Source organism: Arachis ipaensis, chromosome B01 (genome assembly GCF_000816755.2).
Source record: "Arachis ipaensis cultivar K30076 chromosome B01, Araip1.1, whole genome shotgun sequence".
NCBI lineage: Eukaryota > Viridiplantae > Streptophyta > Magnoliopsida > Fabales > Fabaceae > Arachis > Arachis ipaensis.
The window spans coordinates 112,661,070-112,676,697 of NC_029785.2; the positions used below are offsets into that span (position 1 = coordinate 112,661,070).

At 36.2% G+C, this 15,628-nt stretch overlaps 1 long non-coding RNA gene across 1 annotated transcript in view; it reads right to left on the bottom strand.

Annotated features, from left to right (window-relative positions):
• LOC110271922 overlaps positions 1 to 15,628 on the bottom strand; it is a 28,360-nt gene that overhangs the window by 7,068 nt on the left and 5,664 nt on the right. The window contains exons 2-3 of the long non-coding RNA XR_002362782.1: positions 8,932 to 8,936; positions 7,105 to 7,109 (exon numbers count right to left, since the gene is read on the bottom strand). This is a non-coding gene — a long non-coding RNA (uncharacterized LOC110271922). The remainder of the gene's footprint in view (positions 1 to 7,104; positions 7,110 to 8,931; positions 8,937 to 15,628) is intronic.

Here is a 15,628-nt window from a genome sequence, read left to right on the forward strand (position 1 = left end):
TATTTTTTTCGTTATATATATATATATTTTTTTTTTCTACATTTTTTTGATGAATTATATACAAAGGTACCAATGCATATGGTTTTACATATTTAATGCATGAGTATGTACCCAATTTCCAATATTTTTAGCAAAAATACAAAAACACTCTTTTATCCTAACCAATGTTCCCAACTCTCCCAAACTTGAATGATAAGCACTCTCGTTAGCATAAGCTAATCAAAGATCCAAACAAGGGACATTTATTGTTTTTCACTTAGGGCTTGGGATGTGCTAAAATTAAGAACAAATGGGTTTAACATAGGCTCAAAGTTGGCTAACAATAGAAGATAAAAGGTAGGCTATTTGGGTGAGTGAGCTATTTGAAACAATGACCTCAATCATATAAGTGCATTCATACACAAAATAATGGACATAAAGAATCAAACAAATCAAAGATTACAATCATAGAAAGAGAATAATGCACACAAGAATGAAAATAAATGGTTATATAATGCAACCACACAATTAGGCTCAAATCTCACATGCTTGTGTTCTTAGCTCAAAAATATGATCCACAATATATGTAACTCAAGCAAGTTCTAAAAATTTTTTTAATCAATTGGGGTGCCTATAAATAAAATCCTTGAAAAATTTTATTACTTTGACTAAGCTTATTATATATAGATGCAAAACAAGAAAATGCACTAAAAATTCTAAAAAATGAAATGCAAAACTGTTGGGATTAGAAATTTGTCACCCAAAAATACCGATTCGGTCGGACGACCTCCCTACACTTAAAATTTTGCACCGTCCTCGGTGCATTCAAAGATGAGCAAGGGGGTACGGTGACTTTCCGGATTGCCACCTTCAGCTGGCGGATCAACCGGTGCTGCATGTTCTTTCTCTCGCTTTCGTTTTTTGCTTATGATGACTTATCCTGAAAATAGAAAACAGAAAAGTAAGAAGCGTAGATGCAAAAGCAAGGAAGCATAAATTGTTAGAATGAGGTAAGAACCACTAGAATGAAGTGAGTGAGTTAGTGTGATATTAATGTAAAATAGGTGTGTGAGTTCTAAGTTAGGCACCCTTTAGAACACACACACTATAGCATAAAAAGACTATGTCACAAGTACACAAAAGAAAGCATATACTTCACTCATTCTAGTGTGCTTGAAATACTTTAAAAGACTTGTAAGTTAAGGTATAAACAAGTAGTGAAGAAGCATGAAAGCATTCAAGCAACAATCAAGTAATTGTGAAATTGGATAATGCATGTGTATTGATTGATGTGCAAGGAAACTTAATGAACCAATTGAAATATAGAGCTCACACATCAAACAATGACACATGTCAAAGTTGTTGCAACACCTAAGTGACATAGGAGTGGAACACATGGATGCTATGGAACTTAGGAAAAATAATATAGAAGTGAAAATCAATCACATAGCAAGCATGGTCCACAAAGCTTAGAAAGCTCAAAAATATGTCACTTAGGTAAGCTTACGATCCAATTTCACAATCCCACAATCTCAATGCATGAAATAGGTGATGTAAATGAAGGACGATCATAAACAAGTATCACCTAACAAAAAAAAAATGCATTGATAATACACAATTGCCTAACAATATATGATGAATGCATGGTGGCCAAAACATGCAATTCAAAAGATTTAGAGCTTGAAGGCAGTGTACAAGTACTTGGTATGCAAAAAGGTTAAGCATGAAAAATTCAAAGTCAAGTAACAAAATGTAACCTCAACAAAGAATCCAACAATGACTAATTTTAACAATGATGTTAAAATAACATCTTATCAATAATCGGCAGCAATAAACAGTAAACAAGATTAGTAATTCCAACACTCATAAAGAAAAATTAAACGAAAAATCAAACTAACTAAATAACTAACTAAAATAAATGGTAATAGATGGTGATTGGTAGTGTTGGATGATGATTGAGGGTGGAATGAAAAGGGAAGAAGAAAGAAGAAGGAAAGAAATGGAAAGAAGAGAAGAAAAGAAGATGGGTGATGCAGGGCAATCCACGCGTACGCGTGGTAAGGTGAAAGGGGACCGACGCGTACGCGTGGGTCACACGTACGCGTGATGGGTTATTCGGAGAGGCGACGCGTACGCGTGGGTGGATTTTGTGCTAAACGCACAATTCCAGCCCAAAACTTGCACAACTCTCTGGAATTTGTATGGAGGTGAAAATTTTGGATCCACGCGTACGCGTGGATGGTCAAAATTCTTGGTGTCACATGTGACGCGTACGCGTGGCATGGTGCTCTATTTTTCAAAATGTTTTTCAAGTTCTTGCACCAAACCAAGCATTCCAAACCTCCAAACCGCTACCAAAACACCATAAAACTTTATGTAACCTACTTGACTCCCAAATAAACTCAACTAACTAAACAAAACATGAAATTAAACCTATTTTACCAATATGTACAAAAAGGAAAAAGGAAAAGATGTTACCATGGTAGGGTGTCTCCCACCTAGCACTTTTGTTTATTGCCCTTAAGTTGGACTTATGGGGAGCTCTTCATCAAGGTGGCTTGTGCTTGAATCCATCCTTGAACATCCACCAATTCTTGGACTTCCAATAAGCTCCATCATTCAATGATATCTCCAAGCTTTGATGGAGTTCTCCACAAACCATAGGCTCCCAAGGTTGATCCACACCTTGTAATCTGGGATTCCATACTTTGTTTTCACACCCGTCTTGAAGTTGATCATGGTAATTCCCTCCGGGTGGTAGAAAAGTCGAATTCTCACTAAAGTACCAAACTATCCTCCTAGACTCATCCAATCCATGCTCCTCAATCTTGAGCTTCCAACCATGATGAGCCTAGATTTACACCGCCAACCACTAAACATCCTCCTCTTATGCTTAATTCCGCAAAACGCCCTAAGTTGGCCATCCGTTTCAAGCAAGCCAAATTCAAGTGGGACAATAAAACTAAGAGTTAGAAGTTTTACCCACTCAAATGAAGGATTAGATGGCAACTTAGGTAGAGAAGTTCCCAATGATCTTGACAAAGCATGTTCCACTCCCGTTCATCCTCTTTTAGAGGCTTCCACCACTTGGCAAGGTTCTTCAATCTTTACCTCTTGCCAAGCTTCCTCAAGTTCATCTTCTTCTTCACCAATGTCCTCTAGCTCTTCCTCATCACTCAAATTATATCTTGGAGGTTGAGTGAAATCTACCTCATCATCAACCCCAAGTTCAAAGGGGGAAGGATTCATCAAGCTCAAAAGGATCATATATTGATGCAGAATCATCATAGATAGGAGAACTTGGTGCTTGCTCCACTTCTTCCAATTCTTCAATCACATTATGCCTTGGAGTAAACCACTATTTTATGGTTTATCTTGTGTTTAATTGAGTGGTTTTTATCAAGTCTTCACCCACTTATTCATATCATTTGCATGATTTTATAATCCCTTCCTAGTATTGTTTTATGATTGAAAACTTGCTTCCTAGAGATCTTTAATTAGTATATTTTAATTCCCCTTTATACCATTCGATGCCGTGATCCATGTGTTAAGTGTTCAGGATTTATAGGGTAGGAATGGCTTAGAAAATGGAGAGGAAGCTTGCAAAAATGGAAGGAACACATGGAACTAAGGAGATGACTAGCGAGCACCGACGCGCACGCATAGCTCACGCGAGCGCACGGAATGGAGGAAATTGCAGCGACACGTGCGTGTGCCTGACGCCTACGCGTGGAATGGAGTTCTGCAAGATGACGCGCATGCATGGACGACGCGTACGCGTGACAAGGGAAAACACCAAATGACGCGCACGCGTGACTGACGCGTACGCGTGACTTGCGCGATCTGCAAAATTAACAGAAAACACTGGGGGCAATTTCGGGCCACATTTTGATCCAGTTTTCGGCCCAGAAACACAGAATAAAGCCATGGAAAATGCAGAGACTCGATAGATGGAGATATACATTCACATATTCTCATTAGGATAGTTTTTAGGTTTTTAGATCTGAATCTAGAGAGAGAGAATTACTCTTCCTCTAGTTTCTCTTTACATACCTACTTTATTGCTTTTGCTTTTGGATACTGAAGAGTCATTACCTCAGTTGAAGATACTATTCTAGTTTGTTTCCTTACTTACTCTTTTATTTATTCCATATTCTTAATTCTTGTTTAAAGTGGTAGTTGGATTATTTTCATGGATTATTAGTGAAAAGGATTACTTTTATCTTTAATTAATTTTCAAAGCTTTATTTTATTCAATTTATCATGCCTTCTTTTTATATTTCTACAAGCGTTATATTCATGTCAATGGAGTAGATTCCCTACTTGACAAGGGAGTTGATTAAAAGGAGACACTTGAGTTGGAAGGCTTAAGTGATGGTTAAATTGGAAGTTGTTGGCTAGTTCTGTATTTACTAACGCTAAACATTCCCAAGGGAGAGGACTAGGATTTGCGAATAAGAGTTAGCTCAATCACTTGACTTTCCTTTATTTAGTAAGGGTTAACTAAGTGAAAACAACAACCTTTTTGATACTACACTTAAGAGATCCCAACAAGGATAGAACTTCTGATTAATCATTCCCCCAGTCAAGGCTTTTTATTTAGAATATTACAAATCTCCTTTAATTTTTATTGCTTTAATTTACAATTATTTAATTGCTCATTATTCAACTCTCAAATTCTCTTGGAAACTCCTGATTAATAAATTAGTACCCTTTCTAGCAACTCGTTGGGAGACGACCTGGGACTCATACTCCCAGTATTTTTTTTTACTTTAACCTTTTGTGACAACCTTTCTAAATTGATGAGGCGGATTTTTACTGGTTAAGAGCTATACTTGCAACGCTATTCTATTATACTATAATCTCTTAATTGGTCTAACTTCCGCCGCTCGTCATGCCCTATCCTCCTTGACATCAACTTCAAACTCCATGGAAGAAGGTCCTTCAACTCTAGATTCCTCCTTGCACTCAACATCTCCTACATCTTCAACTACTTCCTTTTGTTCAATAATCTCTACCTCCTCCTCTTGTTGCACTTCTTGCTTTAACTCTTCCTCTTCACCTTGAAGCTTCAAGTCCATTCCCTCACTAAGCTCCTTGAGTGCTTCTCCACATTCAACCATGGGAGTACCTTGATTGTGTAAGCTTAGGTGGGATGAGACCATGTTGCTAACGGCTTCCATCACGATAGCAATCTTGGCTTCTACCTCCTTGAACTTCCGTCTCCGATCCTCTTGTTACCTTAGGATATAGGATCTAAGATCTCTTTGCTTTAGCATGAGGGCATAGAGACCTTCATCTATTGGAGGTGGTGGAAGAGAGGGTTCATTGTTTGAGGAAAAGGTATTGTAGTTGGAAGGTGATTCATATTGGTGAAAGTCTTGAGGTGGTGTATATGGAAATTATGGTTCTTGGGAGTATTGGTGTTGAAAATGTGGTGGCTCTAGGTATGGTTCATATGGTGGTTGGTATGGTGGATATGAGTTAGGATCATATGGAGGTGAATGGTGGTATGAGGCTTGTGAGTATGAAGGATAACAATGTTGAGGGTTTGGGTCATAATTGGGTACATTGTGGGCTGGATTGTAACCATGAGAGATTGGAGGAGGTTGTTGCCATGAAGGTTGACCATAAGCATGTGGCTCCTCCCGAATTTGATATCCATTCCCACAGTGTGGTTCCTCATTGAAGCTTTCATTCCCTACAACATAATTGTAACCAAACTCATAGCCAAAAGGATGAGAATTCATAGTGAAAGAGAAAACAATAACAAAAGCTAACAAGAAACAAAGAAAACAAAGTTCTAAAACTAACAACAACTAACAAAGAAGCAAAAAGGCACACATATTCACAATATCAACATATATACAATAGCCAATAACATAACACCATTGCAATTTCCCAGCAACGGCACCATAAATTTGATAGAGCAAATTATTGTCAGCCTAGAAATTTCTCTTAATAGAAAAGGAAATTCGTTGTAAGCATAGTTCCAACCAACTAATAATTCTTAATCAAATTTAAAAGTTTTGGTTGTCACAAGTACAAACCCCAATGAAAATTAACCGAAGTATTTAAACATCGGGTTGTCTCACAAGAAATTGTAATGAAGTGTATGATTATTGGCTATGAAGGAACATGGGGGTTTGATTTATAAAAGGGGCAAGAAAGTAAATGGCAAGAAAAGTAAAGAAAATAATTAAAGAAATCAATTAATAAAGAGAGACATTCATGGCAAGGATTGAGATCATAGGCTTTCTATCCTAGTCATACAATGATTAACAAGAATTTATCTTATTTCGTCATCTCCAGCTATGGAAGAAGGTATAATGTTATCTTCACATAGGGAGAAAGTCAAATAAGACTAGCTAATCTCAATCCAAAAGTACTAATCAACTCACTAATTGAATTAGCAAGAGATCAGAGTCAATGGAAACAATACTAGCCAACAACTCTAGATCACCAACAAAGGTTGGGTCTTAATGACTCAAGATTGCCTAATTACTCTTTCCAAGCCAAGAATGCTCAAAGATTTACTCTAACATCCTTCCAAGTATTTTGTCAAACACTTGGAAGGTATAAAAGGAAAGCAAGATAAAATGACAACAAGAATGGTAAATTGACAACAAGAATATTAAATCTACAACTACTCAATACAAGAAATTAATAACAATTACTCAAATCAACAACAAAGGAACATGAAACATAAATTGCATTAAAGGAAAATAGAGATCCAACAATATTGCATCAACATAAAAGAGGCATACATAGGGAAATTAACAAGAGAAAAGAGAAGAATTAGGACAATACAACAAAGAATTGTAAAGAAGACAAGATGAAAACAAGGAATTAAACCTAGATCTAGGAGAATTTGACCTAATCCTAACCTAATTCTAGAGATAAGAGGGAGCTTCTCTCTCTAGAAACTAACTACATGCTTCCTAATCTACAAATAATTGCTCTTCCCTTTGCCCAAGCTTGAATTTTACATGAAATACCCTTAGAAATGAGTTAGATTTGGGCTTGGGCAGCCCAGAAATCGCCCCCAGCATTTTCACTTTATTGAGGTCACGTGTGAGCTGTGACGCGTACGCATGGGTCACGCGTACGCGTCGCCTAGACGACCTCATCTTCACGCGTGCGCGTCTGTCACGCGTGTGCGTCGATGTATGCACTCCAAATCATTATTTTTCCATGAATTCTCCACTTTGCATGCTTTTCTCTTCACTTCTTCTATCCAATACTTTCCTTATGAACCTAAAATCACTCAACATACACATCAAGGAATCGGATGGAATTAAGGTGAATTAAAATCACCAATTTAAGGGCCTAAAAAGCATGTTTTTCCACTTAAGCACAAATTAAGGGAGAATTACAAAACCATGCTATTTCATTGAATAAATGTGAGAAAAGGTGATAAAATCTCCCAAATTAAGCACAAGATAAACCATAAAATTGGGGTTTATCAATGGACTGGTTGGATGTTGAAAGTGTGTCAAGCACTATATCCTTGGAAAGATAATGTGCAGGGCACTATATCCCTGGGATTGAATTATGATTGGTAACCTTTTCTACCGCAAGAGTGTGACAGGTACTATATCCTTGGAATGATGCATGCAGGTGTACCAGGCACTATATCCTCGGAACGATAGTGTGCCAGACACTATATCCTCACAAAAAAAGCTTGCTAGGTGCTATATCCTCGGATGTGGCAGAAAGGTGACATCCAAAAAGATGTGTTGGGTTGGCATTTATGGACCGACAAGTGATATTACGAGCCAATAGGACAGACATTCATCATGTGCATCTTCTATGTGTTTTTTTTGCTTTGCCTAATTGCATCTTTTTCCTAAATGTATAATATGTTTACTTGCTAGTTGTTTTACTTATTGTACATGTATATTACTTGTGTTTTACTTGCTTGTATTATTTGTGATTATCATGTGCTGAGGAGGTTAAGTAGGTGGTGGTTATGGGATTGCAAGGAGGTTAGGTTGGCGAAAGTTGTGGGATACAGTGGTGTGAATGACATTAGTTAGAAATCTCCTAAGTTTAGCTAACCATGTTTATGGTTTATAGTTTAAGTTATTTATTTTGTTAAGTTTGAATATCCTGTATCGATGTGAAGTTCTAGGATTGCCTTTGGCATCCCGAAACCTTATATCTTACATATTGGGCACTGTTACTATACTGAGAATCTTCGGTTCTCATACCATATGTTGTTGTTGTTTTTCAGATGCAGGTCGCAACCCACCTCGGTGAGTTTGCAGAAGTAGTGACAGAGCGGAGGATGATCTTTATTATGTTTTATTATACTTTACTTTTGTTGTAGTTACTCTCTCTCACCTTTTGTATTTTATACTTTATTGCCTTAGAGGCTTAATTTGAGAGATAAGTTGTATAAGCTGTTTTAACTCAAAAATTCTGTATCCTGTTTGTAACTAGTCAGCCTAAACTCCGCGGGTTACGACTAGAGTTCTTTTGACTATCATACTTATATATATATATATATATATATATATAGATGTCCCGAAGTGGATCAAGGAGGGAAAAAGGGGAAGAAGGCGTAACGAAAGATAAGATAAGATGCAGTTATGTAAGTATGATGCAGAGACAAGGAAGTAAATATGAAGTTAGATACGGTGGTAGTCCGCATGCATATGCAAGTTAGGGTATGAAGTTAGATGTGACGGTAGTCCGCACAAATATGCAGATGCAAAAGCTTAAATGAACACGAAATTGAAGGAGTGAAAAGTCTTTATTGAATTGGAAATATGATTGATAAGAAGAAGGGGAAAGAAGAAGAGTTGGAGAGCTTACAAGAGAACTCTCAGAGCTTCTCTCTCTAACTTCTCTCTATAATTATGTTTCTAAAATCTGCCTCAGAATGTTGCTGAGGTTCTCTTTTATAGACCTAGATTCTACTGTTTCTACAGTTCAGGTCATGTTGACTTGCACTATTTCTACAGTACAAGTTCATACAATTTTGGATTTTACATAAATTTTGAAATGCTTACATAACAAATTTTCAAATGCTTATGTAATCTTCTCCTAGGTTGATCCCGAAGCAATCATCTTCATTTTGATTATAATCGCTTGAGGATTCTGCTGAAGAAGTAGGGTCTTCTTTGTGTGTTTATCTTCTTCGATCATCTGCATTATTTGCTGGAGATGTTTTGCTAGTGTTTCTTTTGATTGGGCTCTGCTAGGGCTACAGCAATTTGGGCCTTCTAATTGAGAAATATTGACTTTTCATGATCAAATGGCTTGGCGAACTTAGGGTGTTCGTTAAACCATTTTTGGACTATGTCCAGGTGAGCCATGGTTGCATCGAATTGAGACCACCATTTAACATAGGCATTTCTTTGCAGCATTGGTGGTGCTTTTGGGTGCTCCTGTTTGCCGTACCTGTATTGCCAATACCCAGGCTAGTGAAAATGTAGAGAAAAAATTGAAGATCCGCAGGGATGCTTGTTTCCTGTTGGTCAAATTTTTTGATGAAAATTTTGAACCCCTCATCGGCAGGTGGGGGCAAGATATCTGGTAATGGGCCAAAATAATTCCACCATTGAGTAAACCAGTTTGAAAAATGATAATTGGTATTTTTCTTGAAGTAAATGAGCCAGGAATGTCTATTCTGATTATTTTGTAACCAAAATACTCTTGTCCAAGCGTCCACATAATCCCAATAAGAATATCCTATTGGGTTAAAAGGTTGGGAAAATTTCTTGGTATTATTTGGGTTTTTTTCCAAATTGAATAGGGGTGAGTATTTTTAAAATTTGAATGGTTGAATGGGTTATGTTGGTAATATCTTTAGGATCTTTGTAGTGTTTTATCGAGACTGAATCTGAATCCACTAATATGAATTCATAAAACTGTCTGGTTTTGTTTATGGCTGTTGCTCTAAAATGGAATCCTTGTGGAAAAACTTTAGGGATTACCTTAAAGGGTGATTTTTCCCAGAACTCGGGTTCCATTAAGAGGACAGATGAGGATTTGTTTTTTGAAATGTATGTGGATTGTGGTTTTGGTTGGGTGTTTAAGGGCTGAGTCTGAATTGATTGGGGTAATTTTTTTTAGGTGACTGTTTTACCTTTTGGGTCATTACATATGGTTTTTTGGGCTACTACTTATGGCAAAAGTTTGGTTAGGTCTATTTCATCATCATCTGAGCTGTCACATATATCAGCCCAGGATTTTTTGTGAAGTTTTAAAAGGCCTGCATCTTGTAAGGCCAACAAGGTTTGGATTGAGAGAGAATAGTCTGCCTTTGTTTGTTTTGCTGTTTGGCTACTTGGAGGTTGAGTAGATGACTCAACTATATTTTTTGTGATCTGAGTAGATGACTCAGTTGGCTCTTGGGTTATTGGGGGGTAGGTTGTTGGGTAGATGACCCAGTTGGGGTGCTTGACCCTGATTTTTTACTTGGCCCTGGTAGGGCTAGGCGGATGCCTCTGCCTTTTACAGAGGCTAATGTTGCCCTTTTAGGCATGTGGCGGCTTTCCCTGCAAATATTCACGGGTAAGGTAATAAGGGAGAGAGTTTGAGATTCCTTGAATGTATTCAATTTCGAAATAAAAAACGCTTAAGATAGCTTGCCATCTGGCAAAAATTTGTTTTGATGCAAGATTTTTAACATCTTTTTGTAAGACTTCTTTGGCCGATTTGCAATCAACTCGGACCAAAAATTTTTGATTGAGTAAATCAGATTGAAATTTTGTGATGCACAAAACTATGGCTAAAATTTCTTTTTTGATTGTGGAATAGACTTGCTGAGTGCTATTCCAATGTTTTAATGTAAATGCAATGATACACTCTTTATCATGAAATTTTTGTTTTAAGATACAACCATATCTTAAATCAGATGCATCTGTTTCAACAATTTTGAATGAATGAGGAACATGTAAGTAAAGACAAGGAAGATTGAGAACTTTGGTTTTAAGAAATCTGATGACTTGATTGACTTCCGAATGTTTGTCAGTCCAGGGTGGAGGATTTTTCTTGAGCCTGTCATGAAGAGGCTTAATAAGATTACTAAGATTTGGAATGAAGTCCGAGACATAGTTAAGACATCCTAGGAACCTCTGGAGCTGAGGTTTGTCAATGATATAGTCTGGAAACTTATCTGCAAACAAGATTGATCGTTCAATTGGGGTTATTGTTCCTTGGGAAATCATATGACCAAGAAAATTGATTTTTGTTTGAAAAAGGACAATTTTTGATTTGGAAACAGCAAGCTCGTTTTTCTGGATGATGTACATAAAGGTTTTAACATGTTTGAAGTGTTCTTCCAAAGTTTGAAAAAAGATTAAAAAATCATCTATATAAACGATTGCAAAGCTTAAGTATAGGTTGAAAATGTCATTCATGATTTTTTGGAATTTAGAAGGAGCATTTTTCAGACCAAAAGACATTACATTCCATTCATATTGACCGAATAGAACTGTAAATGTAGTTTTATATCTGTCAGATTCTTTGATTTAGATTTGCCAAAAACCAGATTTCATATCAAATTCTGAGAAGATATTTGTTGAGTTTAACCTATTGAGCAAATCCTTTTTGTTTGGGATAGGATAACGAATCCATTGTAAAGCCTGATTTAAATGTTTGTAATTGATGACAAACCTGGGAGTTCCTCGTTCTATCTTAGCTTGCATGTTGACATAAAAAGCTGGACAAGACCAAGGACTTTTACTTGGACGAATTAATCCTTTGTCTAAAAGATCTTTAATCTCCTTTTGACAATGCTGCAAAAGCTTTTGTAGGGATTTGTGATTCTTTGAAATCTTTTTCATAAGGAAGATCCACAATGTGTTCTTTCCTTTTCCAGAAGGCATGAGGCAGATTTGAACAGATAGACTTTTCAATTTGATTTAAAAGACTTTTGATTTTTTCTTGAATCCTTGGTTGGCAAAGTTGGGATTCAAAGGTTTTGAAGGAGATTTTTTCTTTCAAAAGACAAATCTGTTTGGTTTTGGATTCAATTTTGTTTAAAGGTTTCTGGGTTGGTGAGTCTAGAAATTCAAAGAAAGTTTCCTGTCCACCCACATAAGAGGTAATTCTAGGAAAATCTGCTAGGTATGGAAACAAAACAATTATAAAAGGTGTCCCCAAAACTACATCATTTTTGATATCTTTTGCTATGACAAAATTAGTTGGAATCCTAAGATTACCCTTCTCAACAAAAGCATTGGTTAATTTAAAATTGATTTTTAGTCTTTCACCCGTTATCGAGCTAAGACGTTCAGTAGTTTTTTCAAAATACTTTGTGGGGACTAGACCTTCTTTAATACAATTTGAATCTGCACCTGTGTCAAAGAGTACAATGGTTTCGAAAATAAAATCTTTAACGACAATTCGGATATTAACATGACATTTCATAAAAGAGAATATGCTTATTAATCTCAAGATTTCTTTTCCATTATTGTCGTTAGAGCTTTCATTTTCCTGTTTTTCAGAAAACTCAAGTTGTTTTTCAAGAGAGTCAAGTTATCCATCATCATATTCTTCATCTTGCATTAATTGCGAGAGAATAAATTGATGATTGTCTTGATTTCTTTTGATTTCTTGGATTTCCTTCTTAAGGTTGTTAACCTCAGTCTGGAGATCCTGAATGGTTATAGGACGAATAACTTGTTTTTCTAATTTTTTGAAAATGGGTTTGACATCATATTTATTGCTAAGGAAAAGATTTTTGGGCTTCTTTTCCTTTTGTAAAGATTTTTTTAATTTAGAAAGAAAGTCTTTCTTTTGTTCAGGATCGCCAATAGCCTCTATAGCTTCAAATAAAAGATCTTGATCTTTGGATAAAATATTAATTTCCTTGACATCAGAATCTGAGGATGATTCAATATCATCAACTTGGATATTATTGATATCATCCGAAGATTCTGGTCCAGAATCGTCATCTGAACTTTCAATTAAAAGATTGTTAATCTGTTCCTCAATTTGAGGATCAAGGTTCAGATTATTAATCTTTCCTTTTAACTTACAGTATTTGCTAACATGTCCTGATTTTTTACATGTATAGCAAATAATGGGGGTTTTTTGGGGATACTTTTGAAAATTCTTTTGGAAACCTTTTTCATTTTTAGGTCTTTGAAAACTTTTTCTTGATCTTCTGAAATTCTTTTCAGGATAAGGTTTAAAAGCTTTTTGATTGGATGATCTTTTAGATCTCTTTGGATGACAAGCAGGAAGACCAAATTGTTCACAGAAGGTTCCCAAATCGATACAATTTTGTTTTTTTTCACAAGCAAGTTGCCGTTGGATCTTATCTTCTGGACAGATCTTTAGAGCAACTTTTTAGATGAAAGAGATAATTTGGCCATAGCTTAACGCATCACAGGGAATTATCCCATCTGGAAATAAGCTACGAATTTTGTCCCTTACTTTATCTCCCAGGGATTTGGGAAGTCCGGCTAGGAATTTTTCCTTCCAGAAGGGTTGTTGACTGTCTTCTCTGGTATAGACCCTAGTAAGAAAGGTGTCATTGTACCATCTAAAGTCAGACAAAGTTTTGCATTTGAGATTGGAAAGTAATTCAGTAGAATGATCTCTCCGAAGAAATGGATCCCCTATGAAATGGCTTGCTATAGTAAAGATTAAGGTATTAACAGCATCAGGGATAGGTTCCCCGTCATCTCCAAGGATGGATTCGTTTTGATCATTAACCTTTATAGTAGAAAAAATTGATTATTTTTGGTCATCAGAAAGGTAGTTATCCCACCAACCGTTGAGTTGATCAGAGAACCCAGAAACAATAACATTGGCTATTGCTTCCTAAGAGGTTTCATGAGCAGCTTGATAGGCTGTGCCTACCATGGTCATATGCTGAAGCATACTCATGATGTTATATTCGGTTTTGCCATCTATATTCCATTCATAGATATTATTGGCATTGAAGCTGACAAAACCTAGTTCCCTTTCTTCGAGAGCTAGATCAGGGGCAGACATACGATTATAACTAAGCAGAGAGGGTTTGGTTAAACCTTTCTATTTAGTCATAGAATTGGTCATAATTGGGCTAACTTTGAGAGTTGATTTGTCAGAATCATCACTTTAGTCAAAAGAAGACTCATTAGAATCTTGGCCAAGGGCATTAATGGCCTTGGATGAGCGAGTTTGTATACGAGATGTAGATTCACCAGAGTTTGTAGGAGTTTCAGGGACAGTACTAAGTCGATTTAAAAGTTGGTCGATCTTTTGCATGACTTCAGAATCACTAGATTCTTATTTTAGAATAGAAGTTTTAAGACTCTGTTTAGCCTTGATACTCATTTTGAAAGGTTTAAAAAGGGGTTTTTCAATGGGTTTGGAAGTAGAGGCTTCAAAGACATTTTTCAAAGACAAAGGAGATCCTGAAGATGAAAGGTTGTCACCCAAACATTGTAAAAACCTATTGGTGTAATTTGATTGCTCAATGTGATTTTTAATATCTTTTGGGGCGACAGCTTCATCTATGTTTTTTATTTTAAATGGAGAGGCCATAATTGGGTTATGTCATTCCGTATTTGAAATAACGAAAGATCCTTTTGGAGGAAACTCAGATCTGATTAAATTTCCATCTTTAACTTTCCAGGTTGAAATAACATTTGCTGATGACGAGATTTTTTTATTTTTAAAAGGATAATTGATATTATTTTTGATGGAATAAGCCTAAAACCATTCAAAGAAAAGAATATGGATTATGACCTCATTGAGAAAATTGTAATATTTTTCTTTAAAAGATGAGATTGGGAAGCTGTATATGTATGTAAATACCATTCTCTATAGAGATCATACTCCTTAGAGTAAAGATTTTTACGTAGGGCTTCTTTATTTATAACAAATTCTGTTCTACTCATGGAAATCATTCATTGAAGAATATGTTGGAGATTGAATAGATTGTAAATCAACATCATCATCAGTTTGATAAAATAGTTGAGAAATGTTTGAATTATTTTGTACCCCAGAAATATTAATTCCAGAATTTATAGATCTGGGAATTTTACTTGAAAACTGAGATGTGAAATCATAGAAAAAGATTTTCTTGCTGAAGCAAAATCATTAGATGTTCCTGCTTCAGATCTAGAAGAAAAAGAGTTTCGTCTGTCAAAGAAAATCTCTACTCTTCCTGACTCATCTTGTTTTATCTCTCGTAAGAGAGGTTCTTGTCTAGGTTGCGTTGGAATGGCTCGATCAATTGACCATGACTGAGCAAGGTCAATTTCATCCTACTTTATGAGCCTTGGGACCGTGACGTTGGCCTTTGTCATGTCTGTGACAAACAAAGTAGTTTCGCTATCACTGGATTTAAGAAGGACTTTAGAATTACAAGTGTTCATGACCTTGTATTGAATCCTATAGTTTAAAGCGGCTGGGATAGATCCTTCCTTTATGTTAAGACCATGAATTCGGATGTTTAGAAAAAGGGAGTCAAGGATGTTGACATCTAACAAACTGACCGTTTTGTTTGGGAAACAGTTGAAGTAAACTGGACCGTGTCCAAGGCTTGTTTCAACTATTCCAATTAAGGAGTCTTGGAAGTCATTGTGCCTAATGTCTCTAAGGCACATAAGAATGGAAGCATTCAAACCTTCTCTAATGAGAGGCTTGACAGCGATTTGGACACACCCTATGTGAAGATATTTGTAGTGGCGGGGGG